This window comes from Festucalex cinctus, chromosome 1 (genome assembly GCF_051991245.1).
Source record: "Festucalex cinctus isolate MCC-2025b chromosome 1, RoL_Fcin_1.0, whole genome shotgun sequence".
NCBI lineage: Eukaryota > Metazoa > Chordata > Actinopteri > Syngnathiformes > Syngnathidae > Festucalex > Festucalex cinctus.
The window spans coordinates 27,445,939-27,461,712 of NC_135411.1; the positions used below are offsets into that span (position 1 = coordinate 27,445,939).

The following is a 15,774-nucleotide window of genomic DNA, read 5'->3' on the forward strand; positions in this document are numbered from 1 at the left end:
CCAACACCACGGATGCATTTAGATCATATTCCGATAAAGTCTTTTGTCAGCCGCTCTGGGCCGCTAGCCCGGAGAGTCCCACGCTCTCACGGTCGACGGCTAATCCTTGCCATTACCACAACTACATAGTTGTCTTGCACTCCGCCCAAACAGAAATGTTACCTGTCTTCATTGCTGGCATAGTCCCAGTGGTTGTCATTGTTTGTGTTTGCTCTGCATCAGCAGCGCTGTTGTTGGGACATCAACTGGAAAGCTCTGAAATAGGCCAGCCAACTTTCACGTTCTATTTATTACCTTCACTATTACTTTGTTTCAATCATAACAAAATTAATCTTAAAAATGTTAAATAAACTTATAGACAGGTGAGACACTGACGAAGGAAGAACCCATTCAATTTGTCAGATGAATGAGAGTGAGTGTGAACAAGACCACTCGGACATAGGCAGCAGTGTATCACTAAAGGTGTACAGTTTGATTCTGATTAATTTGAGTCTGAATAATATTGTGTGTGTGGGTGTGTGGGTGTGTGTGTGTGTGTGTGTGTGTAATATATATAACTCACTTAACAACTACAAAATTAACTTCAAATCTACATTTTCCCATTGTTCGGCTTTTCTCACATTTTAGGGTCAATTAAGAGCCAAACGAACAATTAATCACTCACATATAGAACCAACAAATCTGTTATTCATTCAATTAAATTCTCTCAAATTCTATGACCTTGTTGAATTTAAAACAGCTCAAATTATGTACAAAGTATATAAAAAAACAACTTTTCCACAGTATTCAGAAGTTATTCAAAATCAAAGAGGGCTGTTGCTATGGGTTACGGGGTACAAGTGACTTTAAAAAAACAATGATTAGAACAAACATAAAGCAAATGTGTGTTTCTGTTAAATTGGTTAATTTGTGGAATAGTTGTGAAATTGATTTTTAAAAATGTGAATCAATTACTGTATTTAAAAAGAGGTTTAAAAAGATAATGATAGAAAAATATGTAAATCAGATGTAAATGTAAATACATTTGTGTGCGTATGTATGTTTATATGTGTATGTACTTATTATGTGTGTGTGTGTATGGGCATGTGCATGTGCGTGTGTCCACATATGTTCAATACGTAATGTTTGGGAATTTATTGTTTATGTAGGGCTTTACTTTCACTCTCTCTTCTTTGTGTATATGTAATGGATAAGGACTTATAACTCATACTGAAGATGGAGAGACAAAAGATTCTTGAATGCACCTTTAAGATAAACATGTTTTGTTTATTTCCTATTGTTTAACTTTTATGGTAGTAAGTACTACAAAATAAAAATCCTAAATTTATGAAGACAAAAAAAATTCTAAGTAACACACGGTGGGAAGCAAAAAACACAATCACAACTACAAGCATGACATAAGGAGAATGTGGTTTGTGTCCACAACAATGAACCAACACAGTGAAAGAAAGCGGCAAACTAAATACAAAAAAATGACAAGCCACACCTGGATAAGACGAGCAGCTGGAGGGAGCTAATTGGTATACACGAGGAACAAGGCTGACGAGAGCAGGTGGAAATAAACACCAATGAGCAAGACACATAAGAAAGAAGTCATCACATGAAAGAAATGACTTAATTGAAAACAATGCAAAAGTCCACAAACAGAAGCTAACAGCTCAAAACTGCTGTTGGATTCCAGTAGACGAATATAAACGTCCACAGCAGTGAATGAGTTAATTTAACGGTCTTTTAAACCCATATGGATGTGTTTTAAGTCAGTCTGCTACCCAACACAACATTAATGAGAAAAACCCCACTACCATTGAGAAGAAGCTAATAAACACGTCTATTTTTATCTGCTCACAAATAAATCCCATGCTAACATCTTGTTTCCATTTGCGTTAAGAGTAGCCAAATAAACAAATGTACGTAAATTGTAATTTACGTCCATTGCTGTCACTTTACAGATAAACAATGTCAACAAGTAGTTGCAAGCCTCCGTATCGCACAGTAGTTTGATTATGTAAGTTGCCTCATTTATACAAGCATCACCCACCCCGCCAAGTACAAGATGCATTCAAAACATTCCCAAGAACCATCTGGCTCTTATCACATCTTCACATCACTTCCTCATAAAAGGCTCACCAGTGCTCGCCAGACCTCACATACGTGCTTATCACGCACGACTCCCTATTCTGTCACGTCCATGCGTGGCTTTTTATTTGTATTTTATTGCCTGAGAGACGGATGACACGTTATGCCACCTTTGTCCTCTTTCGGGCCAAACATGCCATGCCGCCGTCTTCAAGAGTTATTGGAAGCTGAGCTGACAGATTTGCGTGGGTCCGAGGAGGTCGCAGTGACCTTTCTCAGACATCCCCTGTGGGAGAAGGCAAAAAAAAAAAAAAAAAAAATCCCTTTTGGGATTATAAATCCAGGGAGCAAACGCTCTAAGAAATCTCACTGAAATGTTATCTGGAGCATCCTGTCAATTAATCACGCCTGCTGAGAATTACATAAGAGCTTCTCAGCATATAATTTAAGTTTATGTGATCGATGGCATTATTAATAAGAGTGGTGTATCGGGCCATGATTTATGCTGGTAGGTGATTTATGACGGGTTCACCGAATGTGAAAGCTATTCTGAAGGGTGGCGTGCATGTGGCAAATTCTTCGTAGCGGAGGATGTCATCAGTAATATGGTAGTCTGTTATATAACAAGCATCACGCCATAGATATTTCCATTCTAAACTGATACAGTATGTGTTTTATGCAAGGACTTTTGGAAAATGTCAATTCAGGCCAGACGGAAGATGGAACGATAGTAAACTCCATTTCACAAAATCAATCCACAAGTGAAATCCCTCTCTTCTTAATTACACCATTGGTGGTATTGCCCTTATTATTTTCTAATACCTTTACCAGGCAAATAATCGCCACAAATATCACTGGATTCTATATAATGTAAATGTTCGTTCAGCTGAATGAAAGAACGTAGCGGACAAAAACATTTTTTACTTCAGGATGAGGGAGAATGTGATCTGACCTGAACATCTCCATAGTTCTCACACTTGTAGAATAAAATGGCAGCATTTTCCAAATATTTTTGTAGTGCAAGTCTTCCCAGACAAGACCTCCGACCTCTCTTACTCTCGCCTCAAGTTTAGCAGGAAAGCAGCAATGGATTCCATCGGGCCGGGCCTTTTTGCGTCAGCAGCGAATATTCTTGAAGATCCATCGCATGGGTGCCAAATTCTTGGCCTGAGCTTCGCCGTCGTGACGCTCACGAGACTTAACAGTCAAACAGCTGTGGCCGCAGACGCTCTCGTTTCCGGTGAGAGCAACGCTCGCTGAGCAGAGCCTTGGCCAACTGAGAGGCGAAGATCCACACAAAAGACACTCTTGTCTGCAAAAAGATGCTCGGACATGAATGAAGAAGCAATGAAGTCTGTACATTCTTTTCTTAACATGACGAGCGTAGCTTCAGGTCTTTGGACTTAGACGTTGAAATGGAATGGAGAGCAGGTCTTGATCACTCTCAATCTGAATCCCTGCCAGATTGTTTCATGTTCTCATTCAAGCAGCAACATGGAGGTCCAGAGTCCCCATTTATCATTTAGAGCATCTTTAATTTGATTTTACATGTCCTCGCCAAATTCCGCAGGGTGAATTTAGCTAAAACCCGCTGAAAAGAATGGAACACGTTGGCAAGGTTTAATTGGCGCTTTTCGGACAATTGCTTGTTACGTAACTTGACTGATTGCAGTGCTAAGTGACTTAAGACTGCGGCGGAAGACTCTTGCTATAAGGAAGGCGTGAATCTCTGGCTTTTCTGACATGAGTTATAAGTTGTAGCTGTACTAAGATACCCATTCTTTTTGCTAGGCTGTCTGACTTTTCTTGGTGGAAAAGAGGGAGGGCTGATGCCGTTGATCTGCTTTGTGGATTGACTGTGAAGGTCAAATGGTTGACTCCAGAAGAACAATTATAACATATCCCTATGTCTCATAAATAAGAACTTCTGTCTGGACTCCTGACACACCAGCCACGCGTAACCTGAGAATTTGTGCGCAACCACAAAAGAACCATGACTTATGGAAATCTGACGCTGCCTGTAAATGATGCAACATGGAGCTTTCCTGACAATTGACCTTACCGTGGCACGCCCCTGCCCGCCCACATTATGCGACAAGCAGCTCCCTCTGACATTGTTCGGGCAAGATGAGCGAAACAGCTTGCGCTCTAATGGCAAAGTTGTCAGATCTTCCTTTGGATTTCTGGGTCAGGTATTTCAGGACACGATGTTTCTCTTCGCAGCATGCAAAGGGGCTTTAAAGTTTTTAGTGAAGGGTATTTTCACTCCCTCACCATGCAATTTTGCCCCCAAACAAAAGGAAATATGCTTCGCTGTCTGCTGCTACAGAAGTCAAAATTGTCGGCAAAACTGAAGTTTTTAGACATTGTTCCCATCAAGCAGAGTAAGAATGAATTTATATTGCCTCATATTTTCAATGTTCTATTGGCATTTATAGTAAATAGTAAATCAACAAACTCGTGGACGGTTAGCTACCCGGAGTATCGTTAGCCTTTGGCTAAAAAACAACAATGGAGAACATTACCTTAGTGCAGACGTAGCGGTTTATGGTCATTTTAGAGGGATTCAACTGGTCGTGTGTACAAAGTTTGTTCTGTGGCATTTATAGTAAATAGTAAGTCAAAAAATGCGTTGATGGTTAGCTTCCCGGAACTATCATTAGCCTTTGGCTAAAAACAGCAATGAAGAACATTACCGTAGTGCAGACGTAGTACTTTCTGGTAATTTTGGAAGGACTCGGCTGGCTGTGTGTCGTCTTCCACAAAGTTTGATCCAGCACAGACATTTTTCGTAGTTGTTTGAGGGTTTAGGGAAGGGAATAATCCGGACAGTATTTCTCTTGTTTCTCTCTTACACAAGCCGTAACTACAGCGTTTAACCATTTTATTAATTTTATTTCTGGGCTTTGGATAACCCCGCAATGCACTAGGTCAATTGTGAATGTGGTTCAAATCCATTTGAAAAATATTGTACAATTCAAATACGAAAATACCTTACGTTGCGGATCTGTAGATGTATCTTCATTAGGGTCATGGGTGTGGTCAGCTGACTAGGTGAGAGGTGGGCTACACCCTGAAGTAGTCATTTGCTACTCATAGGGTACATAATGACACAGTCGGAATATTTGGAGTATTCAATTAATTTTGATTATTGACTTATAAATCAATCAGCTTAAATATTGGGGAAAACAGCTAAATTAATGCAACAAATATTATAAGACTCTTAATAATGTAACTACACCGCTTTTTATCAAAGTGCTTCTAATCATTTCGATATTTTTATATTAGCAGGGGCTATCGTTTTTTTTTTTTTACACTTGTATGACAGTTAAGAACGCTAAATCTATCTTGGTTGGTGATATCATATCCATCCATCCATCCATCCATTTTCTTGACCGCTTATTCCTCACAAGGGTCGCGGGGGGTGCTGGCGCCTATCTCAGCTGGCTCTGGGCAGTAGGCAGGGGACACCCTGGACTGGTTGCCAACCAATCGCAGGGCACACAGAGACAAACAACCATCCACACGCACACGCACACATAGGGACAATTTGGAGCGCCCAATTAACCTGCCATGCATGTCTTTGGAATGTGGGAGGAGACCGGAGTACCTGGAGAAGACCCACGTGGGCACGGGGAGAACATGCAAACTCCACCCAGGAAGGTCCGAGCCTGGACTCGAACCAGAGACCTCAAAACTGGGAAGCCGACGTGCTAACCACTCGACTACCGTGCCGCCCTATAAGCTTACAGCACCTGGTATTCCCAGGCGGTCTCCCATCCAAGTACTAACCAGGCCCGACCCTGCTTAGTTTCCGAGATCGGACGAGTTCGGGCGTTCTCAAGGTAGTATGGCCATAAGCCGTGATATCATATATACACTCAATAAAAATATAAACACAGCACTTTTGTTTTTTGCTTCCAGTGTTTTATAATATGAACTCAAATATCTAATACTTCTTCCACATACACAATATCATCATTTCTCTCAAATATTTTTCACAAACTAGTGTAAATCTGTGATAGTGAGCGCTTCTCCTTTGCCGGGATATTCCATCCCACCTCACAGGTGTGCCTTAGAATGCCCACAATAAAAGGCTACTCTGAAAGGTCCATTTTTGTTTTATTGGGGGGCGGATCTGGGGAAAACCAGTCAGTATTGACGCCATTTTTCTGAATCTAAAGCCCCCTCCCTCCCGCCAAAAATGCACCTGTCAGAGTGGTCTTTTATTGTGGGCAGTCTAAGGCACACCTGTGCAGTAATCATGGTGTCTAATCAGCATCTTGAAATGTCACACCTATGATGCTCACTATTACAGATTTAGACACTTTGTGAACAATATTTGCGCGAAATGGTGATATCGTGTACATGTCAGAAGTTTTAGATGGTTGGGTTCATCTCGTGAAAAATGGGAGCAAAAACAAAAGTTGTTTTGTCGAGTATAAATACACAAACATCTGTTTAAGATAACAACTATTGACAACTTTCTATTGACTGGAGTGTAACAGTTGCAGCAAGAAAAGAAGGATTTGCACCACTGCTTGAACTATGACCTGCCTCCACCCCCTCCCCCCTGGCTTGAGTCCACACGTGGGGGCACAAAAGGCCAAAGAGCGGCGGCACAAGCTGTCCCCTCCATTTACTGATTGTCATCCTGCGCTTATGCACAACAGAACCGCTAATCTGTCTTGTTGACGCGTTCACATTTGAGATGGATCTTGCTCCGTAACTACTGCTGATTCCAGTCATTATTACCAGTTGATGTTGACTCTTTAATTGTCTTAACCTAAAAGTTATTTATCCTCAGCAATCCTTTTCAATCCGAATCAGCCAGCCCAAGCTGACCTATGACCCCTGCCATGTGACATATGGACCCTTGCACCTGCTGTTCCCCCGAAGCCAGTGAGGTGCGCGGCCCAATAGCTCGAAGCATGACGGATGCGGTCACCTGCAGCCGAATTGTTTCATCTCTTCAAGTATGCTCATCCACATGTCTACATAGTGTACATTTACACTGTAGTGACACTTTTAGCCAGAGGTGTTGATTTTTCCTCACCTCGTGGATGGATGCGTGGGAATATCTAGTACACCGTCAAAGCTCGCGTGGAATGCCTCTATCCTGATGTGTCTGTTAGGATGTGTACATATCCAAGTGACTTGCCTTCTCCATGGAGAACTAACACGTGAGGATGGGTTAGCATAGCAGCGCTTGAATTTTCCAAGGGATCCAATAGCCAGTTTTCCATATTTATGTTGACATCTCACGTCATCACGAGGCTCATTTTGCAGCCGCTTTTCATAGGGATTTAGTAGGATTTTGTACAAAACATTAGCCACTATTATTTTTGCACATTTTTTTCAAGGGGCCTTTCACCCAAGTCAGTGCCATTTTGCTTGTTGTAACTTCGTTAAACTGTGTCTTTTTTCAACCATAAATCGAATAATACAAATATTGAATAACTCAAAATGTCATCTCTGGCAACTTTACTTATTTATTTCGACTAAAATTCCTCATTTGAGTAACAGGACTGAAAATGACAGGAGTGAGTTTTTGACAAAGAATTAGCATGACATTTCGCCACATGATGGCATTTATGTTAATAGTATGTTGACGCTAAGAACTTTAAAGGGGTCGGATAAACAAAAAGTATCAACAATATAAGGTAGATAACAAGATTTTAATCCTATACTTGGAGTAAAAATATTAAAACATGCAACTTCCTCTGGACTATGTGACTTGTGGATTATTCTATTTTATTTCGTTTTTATTTTTCATTTTTCCCCTCAGTGGGGTTCATGTGTTTGGGTAACGGAACTAAATAAAACATAGGGGCACAAATAAATTGTGAATTTAAACGTAATAGTTTCTAATACATTTTAAAATTTATATTTATTAAATATGCAAGACACAATGCTTAATAAAAAATATTCTAGTTTACGTTGTGTTTTTTCATGGTATTACCTTAATTGTTGTTTTATTTTCTGGGGTAAGGGGGGGTTGATCCAACTCAGTGGTATGGCCCCTGTACCTCAACTTTAAATGAACCGGACCACACAAGGCTCGTGTGAAAATGTCGTTTTAAGGTCCTTCCAACAAGTGCCTCCTCTATTGCAACCATATTGGAAAAAGAGCGTGTCATTTTGTAAAACAAACCAGGCGCTGGTTTTGGCTTTGCTCAAGTGCTTCCACTGAACCTTTAATGATCACTTGGATTTAAAAAAATATTCAAGTGTGAGGTTTCATGGCATTAACCTCTCAGCATATTTTGCCGGTATTATATGCGGTGGCTTATTTCTTCCATTTCATTGGTATTTCTTCAACTACTGGGAGGGGGAAATTGTGCGTCATACAATCACTGTCGTCCATGTTCTGTAGAATCCCATTAGATGCTGAAATGACACGTTTACGAATCCTAATTTAGGGCTTGACAAGCGAATGAAACTGTGTTTGATAGCCTCTTCATCCTCGTCTTAAGTTTGTTTATGTTTCCTTCTCTGTGTCCTTCAGGCCCAAACACTCCCACCTCCCCTCCGCCGCCAGCTCAATAAATGTTTTCCATTTCTCTCCTGAGTCAGACATTCCAAATGGATCTGTTTCCCCATTTCCTGTTGCTTTCTTTCTGTCTTTCTTCTCCTCCGCCACTGTGACTTCTTCTGTCCTCGCGGGCGCTTGCTCGCGCATGTTCAATTTGCAGAATATTTGGAAAATGGATGGATGAGTAAACTCCCCCCTCTGTGGTTTTACCTGCTCATACGTGCTTATCCCGTCAAAGTCTATCTCGCACGATCGAATCAGACACAATTGAGACACCACTGTTGTTGTTTTGCCAGGCTATTCCGCTCGGACGAGCTCTTGACGGACAGCCGCGGGTGTAGCGGCGCTCCCTCACCCGATCAGTTCTCCATCTGCTCTGGGACGACGTCTCGTCTCTTGTTGAATTCCAAAGGTTATTGTTCACGCCACCCGATACTGTACCATGCAAACATGTGGAGCGAGGGATTAGGAGTGACAGTTGTTCGGCTTGCGACTCAATTTCTCGTCTGTGAAATGTGTTTTCCCGATTAAAAGGAATTGAAATGCCATTTTGCCTTGCCTTGTTTTCAGGACAAGGCTCTCTGTGGGGGAGTAAGGGTCACTTTCAGCGGAAAATGTGTTCATGTTTCTATATGGCTAACCCTGAGCGGTAGTTAGCGTATTTAAATAAATGAAAAATCCTTAAACTGCAGTATTGCTGGCTTTAGCATCTATTGCTTTGTCCTGACATGCAAAAGTGAGTGTGCAAGGTGCCTGCCATGCATTCCTGTGGTCTTGATGCGGCAAAACGTCTGCACCTGCAAGTCGCCCACTTGTGCGTACTCGAATCATGCACTTCCTTTAACGGCAAAATATGACATGCACACACAACTTCTAATGAGGTCAAAGCTGAAAAAGACTGCAATGCCAACATTTTCTATCATGCTTGTCCTCATTGGGGGTCACTGGTGAGCTTGGAGGCTTTCTCTCTCTTGGACTGGTTGCCATGAAGCGGAGGGACACAACTATTCACAGTCACATTCACAGCTATCATATGTGACCTGCTTTGTCAAAAGGGTCCACATGTCACATCTAAAGATATGGACGATATTAGACAGTCGGACATTTTTTGTCCATTTTGAGATTTCTCCACAAATAGCCTCCTTTAGGTTTCTTTTCCAAGCAGCACAAAAGTCCAAATTGTAATAGAAGTGTATGAAAATAAGCACTTATTAGACAGCATGCATCATAACTAGTGGCCTAGCAGCTAGCTCACGCCGCATCTTGCGATGAGTTGTAAGCCGAATGTGATTTTCAAAGTTGAGGCTGATTTCATCTCTTGAGAGGTCAAACTTACAAAACATTTAAAGTATTCAAATCTCGGACGATGGCCTTGATTTTAACAAATCCTGAAAATTTCAGGTTCATATTGTTTTCCTAAGGTACTGGTCGCTATGGACATTTGAAAGATATGAGTACCAAAAATACAAGGGATTTCAAACTTCCAACATTAAAACTGCTGTAACTTTGTCCATTTTTGAGCTACATCCATGTATTATATATCATTTTAAAGGTGCAGAATTAAAATATATCAATATCTCAATTTTGATGTTTTTATGAGGACCCTTTTGCACATATCATGACCTCATCATATTCAAAAATGCAGTGCGCATTTGCACCTACATTTCGATTGTAAACAGATGCCATGGAGATAGTGACAACCAAATGTTTGAAGATACAACTGTTGTCTAATTCATGTTACGAACTGATGATTAAAAAAAAAAAAAAAAAAAACACAGCAGCAACAACGCTTGTAAAACTGTAAGGAATAATTACAATTTCGATCCAGATTTTCTCCCAAAATAATAACGACAAAACCATTTAGCTAGAAAAATGAAATAGACACATTCTATTTTTATTAAAATGATGTTGCAGGCCAGATCTGGCCCCCAGACCAAAACACACGTACAATGCCCGAGTACATCAGTACCCCTATAGCCAAACACTCAGAGCTAGTACACTAAAACTCTGAATATACATTCTAGAGGCAAACATCACTTTTTACTAAGCCAACTTGAAATCTGTTTTTTAAGGCCACATGTTGCGCTCCTGTTAGGGGGTCTCCAGATCACAAAAAAATCTTGTGATCTGCAGCTGACCAGATGTCTTATTTTTACCCCCCAGGTGGTTTGATTCCACACTCTGCCAAAAGGCTTTAAGAACTTAACTTTTAATACCATTCAGGCGTCATCAGTGCACGTCAAACGACTTCTAAATACTGGTAACACCGCTGATCACCACCCTGATCCTGATCCGGCCACCGAGTTGTTGTTGTTGTTGTTGTTGTCCACAGTTGAGTCAATATGGCATCATAGGGGCGGGGGAAGGAGAACATCAGGAGTGTTCAAGACACACACAAAAAAAGAAGAGAGGGCAATGATGATAAGATGTTGAATCGGTAAGACTGACAAATGAACAATTCAGAGATCTCTCTAGAAAAAAAAAAGAAAAAAAAGGGAGTCTTCAAGTTGTGGGTGGCGTGTTTCAGCCACCTAAATCAACCCGGACTGGACTGTTGCGTTTTATGAGGTGCGAGAACTTCGCAGCCCCTTTCAGATGACTTTGCATTGAGATGACACCAGTGTGTGACCTCACTCGCGCATTAAATCAGCTCGTTAAATAGCGACACGCACACTTGCTTTCAAATAGAGTCGCGAAACTATCAGCACAATCGCTAATTGTTGGGAATCAGACAAGGATAACTTTTAAGGACAGCAATATAAGTCCAGAATTTGTTCCACAATTTCAACAAATTCAAAGTAGCTCTTCTTTAATGCAAATACATACGACCAAAGCACAACTTCCTATAAACATTAGTGCTGCATTTAGATTCCTGACCAAAGTCTCCACATATCACATACTGTTTTTGGCAACAAGTGATATTTACAATGAAGTTTTATTTGAGCTCCATCCAAGTGCCGTCGCCAATTACGGGCCTGACAAGCACATCGCATCATTTCTCTTTTCAGAACTGGTATCGCTTTGACAAAGTTGTTGTCTGATGATGAAACATCTACAGTACATCCCCTTTTTTATCTAGTCTGTCTTGTACTTCGCCTAACCCTTTGTAATGTTTTCTGTGTTTACATTGACGCCATTAACTTGTAAAGTGGCCCTTATTTGTATGTAAATGGAACAACTGCCTACATACTAGCAAGGAATGTCTGGATTTAGATCAGATTACAACTACATTTAATGCTGCATTTGAGGATGATCGGAAGTCGGACTTTTCCGAGTTCAAACCAGGAAGCGTGTACAGAACTTGAACTCGGAAATTCCACTTGCGAAGTCGGGGGAGAAAAGTAGACGTCACTCCGAATTGTAAAACACAATTTAATCGAGTATAAAACTACATAGCGTTCTTCATTCATAAATATTCATGTAACACAACGTACATGACAATATGCCACTATCTCCCTGCATGAAATTATGCAACGCTTATGAAATAAGATTAAAACAATAAATGGAATTGCGAGAAGGCGAGTTTGCTAGAGGTCAAAATGAGTTTTCGGACCAAAATAAAAAACAAGTTATCAATATCTGCCATGTTGGTTGTTTACTTTCACCTCAAACACTTTCAGGTTGGAACTGGAATAAAACAACTCGGATAAATCCGACTTCCGACCATCCTCAAGTGCAGCATAAGCTTATCATTTGCAGTCACTTCCTGGTATTAATTCACTATACAGTGTTCAGTATTCCGCAGTTTTCTCATGGTGACATCTTCTTAAATGAGAAAATTTTCCTGAACAAAAAGGACAGGAGAAAGTAAATACACTCAGTGAGAAGCCTGTTTGACTCTCCTTTACATCACCTCTTCCAAAGTGCCTCACAAGGATGCGTCACTCATTTGCCACCTTTGGGCCTTCCTCCTTTGTGCCCTATCCTCTGTGTGTTATGTGTTTCTTGGAATTGAGTCACAGAAACTAAAAAGGACAAAACAAAACAAAAATGCCACTTACAAAGACAACAGACCTAAAGGCAAAGTCTTGAATGGGACAAATATTGAACAGTCCCGTCCCGTGTCACTTAATGTATTTTGACACATGTTGGTTACCTCTACCAGTGCACTTCACGTGAAGTTCAATGTTTCAATGGCCTAGCTGCTTTCAAAGGAAATGACAAAAGGTGTGAAGGGTAGTAAAATGGGAATGCATTTTCTTGCACAATTATCAAGTGAACGAAAAGACAATTTGCACATAATAGCTCTAAATTGATCAATCAAAATTGATCTTAACTTTCGCTGGGTTCTCTTATGAAACGCACAGGGACATAAATCCCAAGCCTTGGGTAAGAAAAAAAAAAAAAGTGAGAGAGAGAGAGAGAGAGAAAGAAATGTGTCTGAAACAGTTACTCAATGCACCCCTTGTGTTTCCACATCAAATAATGTACCTGCTGTTAAAATCCCTATTGTGTATGATTCAATCATGTCCACATGTTGTATTCCTTCTCGAGATGAGGGCCAAACGAGACCCAGGACTGTTTTTGCTCTAGCACGTCAGAAAGGTCACAACTCAACTTCTCACATTTATGTAAGCTGAACGTCGAGCTGGCGGGCTAATTCACTGGCATGTGTTTTGGTTTGCTCTCCTGGGCCGGGTCGTACTTGCTCGCTCTCCCGCCTCTACTGCACTTTGACCCCTGGTTTAATGAGAGAGATGGCGGCGACAGAAGCACCAAGGTCATCCTCTGCAGAGGACTTCAGGTAACGTTTAAGGAGGCGCGAGAGGTTACACAACCTAGAACATTAATGACTCAGGGGGGGACTCGTGGAATGTCTGCCGTCAATGGTGCTCTTTGACATCACTGCCTGTTGGCAAAAACACAATTTGTTTTGCTATGGTAAAAATGGACAATTGTGCGCTGTGTGCCGTGGAGCATGTGACGTACCACTAGAAAATGTGCAACGCCGTGAGCCATGACACCAGCACACACAATTTAGAATTGTAATAGGTAGACAGTGAGCCATCTTGACAACTGACATAGAATTCTTTGTTTTCTTTCTTCTCTTTTTTAGATAGGTTTGTTGGTTTAGTTTTATACAGGATAGATAGATAGATAGATAGATAGATAGATAGATAGATAGATAGATAGATAGATAGATAGATAGATAGATAGATAGATAGATAGATAGATAGATAGATAGATAGATAGATAGATAGATAGATAGATAGATAGATAGATAGATAGATAGATAGAAAGATGTATTCATCCCGTTTAAAAGAGCGCTAACTTGACGAAAAGTTCACATTCCACAAAAAACATTCAAAAGCAGCAGTAATACAACAACAACACAGAAAACATAAATATTTATCTTTAAATTATATGTAACCGAATAGCAAATATGTTTCTTCAAAATTTTGAGATTCACATGATGCTAACATGAGAATGACTGCTGAAATGCTAGCATACTTACATAGTATTAACAGAGAGAGAAAATAGAGCATTTTCGAAATAGTACAATATACTGTATATGCTAAATTCAGGAAAGGAACTCTATTAGCATGATGAGTTTAATAAAAACACAAGATAATGCAATTTGTATTGTTGGTTTCTTACATTTTAGTATGATAATGAAGTAAATCACTAAACATGACACATTAGCTTAATTCAAGAATGTAACATATTTAATATAATTTAGTAAGTTTAGCAAAAAGGATAGATACTGACTATAATTTTCTGTGTGTGTTTCTTTGTATCACTCATGTATCCATTTGTGGTAGCATGTAATGAAATACAAATAACTTGCTATTGTGCATACGTTAACGTTGATTTTTCGGCTATCCACACATAACTCATGAATGTATCTTTTGTCATTTTACTTTTATTCTGTACATTTGAAAACAGATATCTGTACTTTATACTTCTAACTTTATCAAAATCTAGTTTGGCTTGAGATGACCTATGACCCCACCCTCTCTGGCCATCTTGTGCCAAACATCATTTAGTGTCATTAGACGTCTTAGAAAACCTAATTTAACCTTGAGTAACCTCGACCTTCCTACGTCGAATATTGTTCAAAACAAATCGGGCCCTTGCCTTTACACGCCCCGGACCGCTTAGACAGCAGCTATTTACCAGCGAACTGTTAGTTGACAGTTACAGCCAGTCTGTCGGGATCGTCATCACTTTCCACGCTGACTCGTCCTGGGCAACGCCTCGGGATGCTCAGAATTCCTCGGGCAGGTACTCTCCCACACATGTTCGCTCGTTAAGTCTCACCTGCACCCCCGCAGTGCAGCCAAGCCAAGCCCAGTTGGCTGAAAACACAGCGATGACGATGAAAGCATCCAGCGTGCCTCACACGCTTGGCAAGAGCACATGAATTGTGAACACGCTGTCTTTGTGGCAAGGGCTAACCTATGGAAGTTCTTATGAAGGTCACATTGCTTTAACCTCAGTTCAAATGTTCATGCAAAGTTCAAAGTTGATGTCTGCTTGCTGTCGCTTGACTCTAAATTATCCATGATAGGCATTACTGTGAGAGTGACTGGTTGTGGATACGTGCCCTGTGGTTGTCTGGTGACTAGTCCAGGGTGTACCATGTCTCTTTCCCAGCTGGGATAGGTTCCAACTGATCCTAATGAGATCAGGGGCGACAGAAAATGTATAAATGGAAATGATCATATATACCAGATTTTGTATTTCCATGTGTTGTAATCTATATTTATCAATATTATATATTAATTTTTAAATAATAGCGGTATAACTGAAAATAAAAGTTAAATTTGGGGATAATGCACTGAGCCTAAAAAAACAAGTCATTTTCAAATGAGTCTTTACTCTGGCATGTGAACAGCTTTACTTAATAATACACTAATGATAAATATTTTGCTTATTAACATTACAGCCAAGATTATCGCTGGTGTTCAAGTGTACAAAGTGTATAGTATAGTACAGCGTACTACTATGGTGTAGTGCACTGTAATGTACTGTACTTTAAAGTCATCTGAAAAATGCGGAATGTGCTTTTACCTGCAATTTTGTGTAACCTGACTGTCCCCCCAGCTGGCCAACCGGCACAAAACCTGGCCCCGCCCTTTTCCGTTTTTACATGAGAGCTGATTGGCTTGCGCCCGGTGACGTTTCCCAGGCGGGCGGGCCAGAGCGGTAGCAGTTTATTA

General features: G+C 40.5%; 1 non-coding gene across 1 annotated transcript; it reads right to left on the minus strand.

Moving 5' to 3' along the window:
• Positions 1–5,819: 5,819 nt before the first annotated feature.
• On the minus strand, positions 5,820–5,938 carry LOC144007874 (5S ribosomal RNA). Its single transcript, XR_013280437.1, has one exon. It is a non-coding gene; the product is annotated as a 5S ribosomal RNA (ribosomal RNA).
• Positions 5,939–15,774: the final 9,836 nt, after the last annotated feature.